An 8,704-nucleotide genomic window follows, 5' to 3' on the forward strand; every position below is an offset into this window, starting at 1 on the left:
ACCCTGCAGATTTCACTGGGTTCTGATTGGATGTGTAATGATACACAAAAGCCAGCTTTTGAAATACCTGCTATTGCTCCAGAGTCAAATTAGAAGAAACTAAGATATTTCTTCATCACCTATTCCCTCATTTTCTCAAAGAACCATCACATCTTCCTAATGCTAAGCAGAACAGAGGGAGAAAATGAAGTGCCATTTTGTTATCACCTCTAGGTTTCCCAGCTGATATGGAGGTTGATTTCACCCTGCCAACTTCTAACAGGCCACTTAATTTGCATACAGCCAGGAGCCTGGACCAGAAGCTTATGACTACCCAAATATTAGTGCATGGAATCCTTTGAATTTCACACCATGTGTTCCTTGTTAACATCATTTCTTCAAGAATAGACTGATTAACACCCCAAATAAGCTCTGTCATGTGAATGTTGTTACCTATCAGTTACTGATAGTTGTCTTACCCCCAGAAATGCCTACTTTCAAAAAAGTCAAGCTCCCTGAGGAAGCACTGAGGATTCCTACCCTAACTTCCTGCTGAAAACTCTGATCATAGGGATGCTTCCATCTGAAGCCCCCACTTTCCCAACCACATTCTGGTGATGTGATTCAACAGAGGAGAAAAGGTTGAAAAGCACTGGTAATCTGGAATATCTGAAGAGGTCCAGTAGGCCAGGTGACTAGATCCCTTCCAGGCTTACCTCTGTGGAAACAGAGGAAAACCATCCCTATACAAAACCAATCCCTGCCTGAAGAATTTATACTTTCATATTTGAAAGCACTACTGCCAGATATATTAGTTACCTGTCAAGACCCACAGTCATGGGGTGTGTCATTATAGAAAGATTCATCCCAGTCTCGGTAAGCAATGAAATTGCTGTGGCTGAACTCTGATCATACAAAATCTTCAGTGATCTCTGGTGGCATGGGGCAGTGAGAGAGGCAGGGACATCTGGATATATTTTCAGGTCATTATGACTTAAAAGTGTTGGGTCAATTCAAACCCTAACCCCCAGCCCTCTAGAACAAGAAATAATTTTTTCATGACAAACCCTTCTTCCTCCTGGGCATTCCCTAGCAAACATACTAATCAGCAGATATATGGCCAAAATGAAAGGCCTAGATACGGTGGTGGTTCTGGCCTGTCTTCTCAGGGATTGGGGAGGCTGAGGCAGGAGGATCTGGAAGGGAGTTCAAACCCAGCCTCACAAATTAGGGAGGCCCTAAGTAAACCTGTCTGTAAATATATCAATGTCATGGCATATGGCTCAGTGGATAATTGCCCCTGGTTTCAATATGTGGTACCAAAATAATATTTATAATATTTTTAAAAACTCATTTAATTTTCACCCATCATGTGATCCAGTTGTCTGCAACTCCAGTTGGGAATCATGGCACTGAGATGAGTTTCCAGAAAGTTACATCCATTCCAACATTCACTCACACTCTAAATCTTGTTTCTCTGTTTTTTAATCTTCTCAATGAAATGACGAGCTGTGGTAACAATGCTTCTGGGAAACGACTGCAGGAACTGTGGTAACAATGCTCCTGGGTGTATGACATTCAAAGTTGAAATGGCTGGCATCCATCAACTTTGGATCAAAGACCTGAAGATTTCAAGCTCCTGTAGGGGATTGCACTTCCTTTCTCTCCCCTGTGGGTCTTTTGGGGCTGGGCCTTGGGAACCAAGGGTCCCGCTTACTGACTGCTGACATCCCAGCTGCTCTCCAGCTATCTGCGGATGTCACAGTCCAGACTGGTAGTACTATAACGTCACCATGCGTGGGAAAGCAGAGGAGCTTCCAGTCCTAGCTGAATCAGAGGAAGATAGAAGCCTCAACTCAGCTGTCATGATAAGATGGAAGCCCAAGGGACTGATCTCCAGGGGATTATTCTTTACAGCACACATGATCCCCACTTATTCACACTGGAAGTAGAGCGTGGGTCTGCTGGGGGCGAGGCCCATCTGATCTATGGGTGATCCCATTCATTCCAGGGCCTGGTCCCCGTTATTGTCCGCTTGCCAGCAACACCATTTAAGGCCGCTAGGAGGCGCAGTACACTGTTCTCTGCTTTAGGCTTGCTGGGTGCTTTGACACCTGCATCCTGCTGCCCGCAATGAACCCCAAAGGGACAGTTTCCCTGGGGAGGTAAGAAAGGCAGCGGGAGAATGCTACGATCACACAGTATAGCACCAGCACCAGCCACATTCCCCTCCTACCCTGCTTCTCCATCCCTGGCTCTCCCAGCATTTTGCCCAGTTAGCAAACTGCCCTACGTCCCCATCAACCACAAGGACTGGCGGTTGTTGACAGCTGAGAGCGGTGGCACATCCAATACAGCTCAGTGGGTTGTGGGATGTTTTGTGGAAATCTTCACCTAAACTCTGGCGGGTTGCCCCTCCATTCATAGAAAGCCACTAGCATTGATAGCTTGAATCTGTGCAGAATAAAAGCTGAGGGGAGGTAGGTGGTGGCTGTGCTTTATAGTGAGGGCCCATGGGAGTGAGTCACTCAGCATGTGTGAGGGAGGGAAGGAGCAAGCTAGCAAGAGAGCATCCTCAGCTATGCATCCTCTGCACCAGCCAGGCCTCACTGCTGCTGCTGCTGTTGCCCTGCATCCAGGCCCCATTCAGAAGCTCTTTTTGCCTGAATTTTTAAGGATCCCTTAAAATGACATTTAGATGCAGAAATATTTGGCCAATCGGGCTTAATATAATGGTTCATCCTCTTGACCTGACTCTAGCCTCACAGACACAAGGAACAGTGAGACAATGCCAAAGTTTCTTGCAGAAGTGTCTGGAGGAAACACATTTCATGTGAATGTCACAGCCCCTGGCACAAAGATGCTTCCAAAAGGTTTTTGTGATGAATGAAATAAGTGCCTGTAATTCACTTGATAAACACACTCATCCAGTGCTTCTTGTCAATTTTACACATGCACAGCACTCAAGGAGAGGGAATATTTAGAGATTCTAAAGCTGAATATTTAAAAGGGGAAGAGCTAAAGACTTTTCTGTGGAGAACTAATACTAGAAAGGAGTTAGAAATGAAAAACTAAATTCTATTCATAGACACTGAAAGAAATTGTATTAATGTTAATGGTCTCCTGAAAAACACAAGTAAATTAACCAGCTTCAAAATACCATAAATAAGAACTAATGGGGAGAGGAGTACTTAAGCAAAGATAAGAACTGACAGTATACAACTTCCAAGGGACCTAAATGCACTTGCAGCTCCTGAGCTATTTCCCTTTGCTTGCAGTGTACAGCAGATGACACATGCTGATTTTGCTTTTCTGTCATGAGGCCTAGGAGTGAAGGTTTTCATTACACAACATCTCCATCATCCAAGTATCTGAATTAACACAAATGCCAATTTTGAAAGACATCACTGCATGATATCTCTCCAAATAAATAAACACCATAAAACCCTACAAATATACATAAATGTAGACCTTAAACTGGCCAAACCTGAATTTGAAAACCAGAAAAGTTTTATTAAGCCACAAGTATGGTATGCTAGTTTTTGACCCACCAAAAATATATCCTAAATCATTTCTAAAATACAACATCCTTTATCTTCTTAAATTGTTTTTTAGCCATTATAAAATTTCACATCCCTAATGCCTGTGATTTAGTTAGCTTAAGTGTGAATTGTTCCAAACATGTATTCATGTTTGATGCCTTAACCTAAGAAGACTAATAATCAATTTCCACAGAAATATTTATAAGAAGAGATAATAGCCTCCTACACACAACTCTATCCAGGATAACTGAAAAAAAAAATCCAACAAATGCACAAAACAGTATGAAAACATTTCATAAGAGTTGTGACTGAATGTACACTGATACACATAAGCCAGCCTTTTAAATTCCTGCTAGGGCTCCTGAGTCACATCAGAAGAAACTAAGATATTTATTCACTACCTCTTCCCTCATTTCCTCAAAGAAACATCAAATTTTCCAAATGCAAAAGAGAACAGAGGGACGAAATGCAGTGCCAAGGAGCAGCTCTCTTTTGTCCTCACCTCTAGGTTGCTCAGCTGGTGTGGAGGTTGACTTCCACCCTGCCAATTTGTACCAGGACACTTAATTTTCATACAACCAGGGAGCCTACTACAGAAGGCTACAACAGCCTAAAGATTTATGCAACTGCTCCTTTGAATTTCATGCCATTAACTGCTTGTGAGCATTCTTTCTTCTTCAAGAATAGGCTGATTAACACCCCACATCAGCTTTTTCATGTGAATACTTTTACCTAACAGTCATTCATAGTTGACAACCCCCAGGGATGCTGCTTACTATCAAAAAGGCAAGGTCACTGAGGGAGCCCTGAGGACTCCTACTCAGCTTCTTGCTGAAAACAATAATCATAAGGATGCTTTCATTTGAAGCCGGATACTTTTCTAACCACATTATATTGCTGTTATTTAACAGAAGATAAAAGGTTGAAAAGTATTGGTGATCTGGAACATCTGAAGAGGGTCAGTATGGCAGATGACTGGATCTTCTTCCAGTCTGACTTCTATGGAGAGCTTTGCAGAGCAACCATCCATGGAAGAAAACAATTGAATCCAAGCTTTTAATCAAAGTTGATGGATGGCAGCTTTTCCACTTTGAATGTCCTAGAATTTAGACTTTCTTATTTGAAAGCAATACTTTCAGAAGCTTTAGTTACCTGTGGACCCACAGTACTGGAGTGTCATTATAGAAAGAGTTATTCCAGGTTTTGTGAGCAAGGAAGGGTTTGTGCATAAACTCTGACCATAAAAAAACCTGAGTGAGTGATCCATGGTTACATGGGCCCACAGGAGAGGCAGAGAAATCTTGGAAAAATTAAATTTTCAGTCATTACCATTTAAGAAAACTATTGGCATAATTCAAACCCTGACCCCCCAGCTCTTTAGAACAACTAACAAATCATTTATGACCCATTCTCCCTCCTCCAGGACATTTCCTAACTATAACACTAACCATCAGAAATTTGCCCAAAAGTAAAGACCTAGATGTGTTGGAGGTTCTCACCTGTCATCTGAGGGACTGGGATGCTGAGGCAGGAGGATCTGGAGTTCAAAGCCAGCCTTAGCAAATTAGTAAAGCCTATGCTATTTAGCAAGACCCTATCTGTAAATATAAATATACTATTGGCAAAGGATATGGCTCAGTGGATAAGTGCCCCTGGGTTCCATATGTAGTATAAAAAAATAATAAAAAGCCTCACCAAATTTTCGGCCCTCCTGATGGTCCATTATTCTGAAATTCCCATCAGGAATCATGACACTGAGATGAGTTTCTAGAAAGTCACTTCCATTGAACATCCCTACATCCAATTCCTCTCTAAATCTAGCTACCCTGGTTTTTATTATTTTCAATGAAATGCCTGTGTTAACTATGTTCCTGTGAAGTAATAACAATGCATATGACAACTAGGTCATTCAAAGTGGAAAAGGCTGCCATCCATCAATTTTGGATTCAAAGGCTTGGAGATTCCAGGCTCTGTAGGATATTGCTCTTGCTTTCTCTTCCTTGCTGTTCCTTCTGGGCCTTGGTCACCAAGGGTCCTGCTTAGTGCCTGCTGTGACATGCTAGTGGCTCTCCAGATACCTCTGAATTACAGGAAGGCTGACTGACAGCAGTATAACATCACCATGCCAGGCCAGGAAGAGGAGCTTCTGGGACTGTCAACTTCAGAAAAAGATTCAAGTCAAGTACCAGATCATCTGTGAGGGTATGAGGGAAGACCTAGGCCCCAAACCCCAGGGACATTCTCTTTTCAACAAACACAACCCCAATTTCTTCCACCACTGCAAGAGGAGCAAGGGTCTGTTGGGGTTGTGGCCCATTTGGCCTATGGGCAATTTCACTCCTTCCAGAGCCAGGGATATCTCTGACGCCCACCTGCCAACACCACACTACAGAGCCTCTAGGAGGTGCTGTCTGTAGCTGACAGCACCAGGCATGCTGGGCTCCTTGAAGCATGCATCCTGCTGCAGGCAAGGACCATGCAGGTCCAATGAACCCAGGAGGGCTGGAGGGCAGTGGTAGGACGTGAGGATCACCCACTGTAGCACTGGCCCCAGCCACATTGCCCTCCTTAATGTTCCCTCACACCCTGGCTCTCTTGAGATTTTGCCCAGTCAGGAAAATGTCCTACCACCCAACCAGCCACATACAGTTGTGGCATTGACATTTCAGGGTAGTTGAGCATCCAATGCAGCTGGGTGGGTTTGGGGTAGCTTGAACTTAAAAACATCACCCAGACTCCGGCGTGGTGCACCTCCATTCCTAGAAAGCCAATACAGGTGACAGTTGGAACCTGTGAAGAATGAATGCTAAGGGGAGTTGAGTGGTGGCTGTGCTTTCTAGTGTGTGCAGGAAGAAGGGAGTCACTGGACATGTTTCTGGGAGGTAAGGCAAGAGAGAGCAAGCCAGCATCCCAGGCTGTGCACTGGTTGCACTAGCCAGCCCTCCCTATAGCTGCCCGCAGATGGAAACAAACTATCAAAAACTGAGAGAATACATTGTCAGGGAACCATAAACTACAAGAGCCTCAAAGGCTGTTTTCCATTCAAAGAAGACAATCTGTTATTGAATCACAAAGGTGTAAACAGGAATGAACACTCCAGTAAAGTTAACTATGTGAGAATACATCAAAGACCTAAAGAACAGGAATATCTTGTGGTGCTTATACCATCTGTTGAGGTCAAACAGATAATTAAAATATCTAAATGGTGGGAAAAGTAGGTATAAGATCCTGATCTTTTCAATATTTTAATATATACACTATTAAAAATTATTTCATTTTAGTGTAATCAATGAAATAAATGATACCAAAAGGCATAACAAAAAAATTGAGAAAATACAATTGAATTATAAACTTTGCTTGATAGAAAATGTTAAGAATAGGGATTAATGAACTAAGAACAAATGAGGCACATACAAATCAATAACATGATGCAAAACTTAAGATCCAGCTGTATTATTAATTACATCAAATATAAGTGCCCATTTAAAAGATAAATATTTTCAGAATGTATAAACAAATAAGACTTTACTATCTTTCATTTATAGGGAACACACTTTAAATATAATAATATAGAAAGATTGAAAATGTATGAATGAAAAAAGGTTCTACCATGCCTATACTAAATATATTGAGATACTGAATTTCCTCAAACTATTGTGTAGTTATAATGTATTTCTAATCATAAATCCGAGATATGTGAGTGATGATGATGTGGGTGATTCTATCTTGATCTGAGTGACAGTCACCAAGTGAATGCACGGTCATGTGCCACCATCAAGGATTTTTGATGACAGACCACATGTAAAACTGTGGTTTACTCCAAGATTTTATTGCCTGGTAATAATGTTGCCTTCTTGGTTAGCATAAATACACTCTATTGTGTTTACACAATAGGAACACCACCTAACAAGCCTTCTGTTGTTAACCAATATATGGCTTTGGATTACCTAAAGTTTATCAGACTGCACAATTAAAATTTGTGGGTATATACGTGACTGCATGACCAATGTAATTCTGAAACCTGTACACTCAGAAAAATGAGAATGTATATCCCATCTGATTCAAATGTATGATGTCAAGATCAATGTACTATCATGTGTAACTAATTAAAACAAATTAAAAATGTACAAATTACTGTGTAATAATTTACATGGTAAAATCTACATGTAGAATATCTGTTAGACACAAAGCACTATCTCAGAGAAGATGTAGTATACAAACTCAAGCACTGTCTTACTCCTGCTTTCAATAATGGAGATGCCTGACTTGTCTAAAATTCATGTAACAAAACCTTGGGTTAGTATTTTTAGAAAATTCATGCAATGTTTTCCTGCTTAAGGGAAAGCTAATAGCAACATTTTACTTAAGATATGAATTTCTTAGCACTATGCTTTAACATAATTGTCTTGATTCTAGTAATTTATTTAATTCAACATATTTTAAAAGATGAGAATCAAGCTTAGAATAAGTTAGATTATTTTACTTGTCCTTTTATTTATTCACTCATTTTATTTTTCATTACTTTTTTATGATACTGGGAATAAAGTGCAGGGGTTCTCTATCACTGAATTACATCCCTAGGCCTTTTTATTTTCTGACACAGTATTGCAAAGTTGCTGAGGCTGGCCTTGAACAGGCAAGCCCAAGATTCCAACAGTACTCCCCAGGCAATGTGGGGCTCCCTGCTGGGCACACAAATGCTCTATGAAAAGCAAGGATCCAGGTGCAGATTGGGCATCCCACCCAACCCAGAAGTGGACTCACCCCTCTAGTTTTAACTGTCACGGAGGAATAGGACCAGAGGTACCACCCAGAAGTCTATACCTAGGTTTGCCCCACCTCTCTACTGGGCTCCCCAACTACCCGGCTTACCCTGGAATTCCATGAGAACACCAGAACACCACGTGCTGACTCTCACTATCCATCTCTGACAGCCAAGTGCATTGAAAAGGACCAGTCAAGCCTGGGGTCACCTGCCTTCCTTTCATGTTCCTGCCTCTCACTACTAAGGGGCACTAGGGGCACTAGTGAATGCTCATGAGCAGGTGGGGGAGGGCTGGGTTCATTGTCCAGCTTTGCAAACTGTAAATGTCAGTCTGTCCTGGGGACTTACAGCCCCACAGAGAAGGGCTCAGGTCTTGGACTCCACTTACCCCCTGCTCCAAGGCTGGCTTGCCCCAAGC

Source organism: Callospermophilus lateralis, chromosome 6 (assembly GCF_048772815.1).
Source record: "Callospermophilus lateralis isolate mCalLat2 chromosome 6, mCalLat2.hap1, whole genome shotgun sequence".
NCBI classification, from domain to species: Eukaryota; Metazoa; Chordata; class Mammalia; order Rodentia; family Sciuridae; genus Callospermophilus; species Callospermophilus lateralis.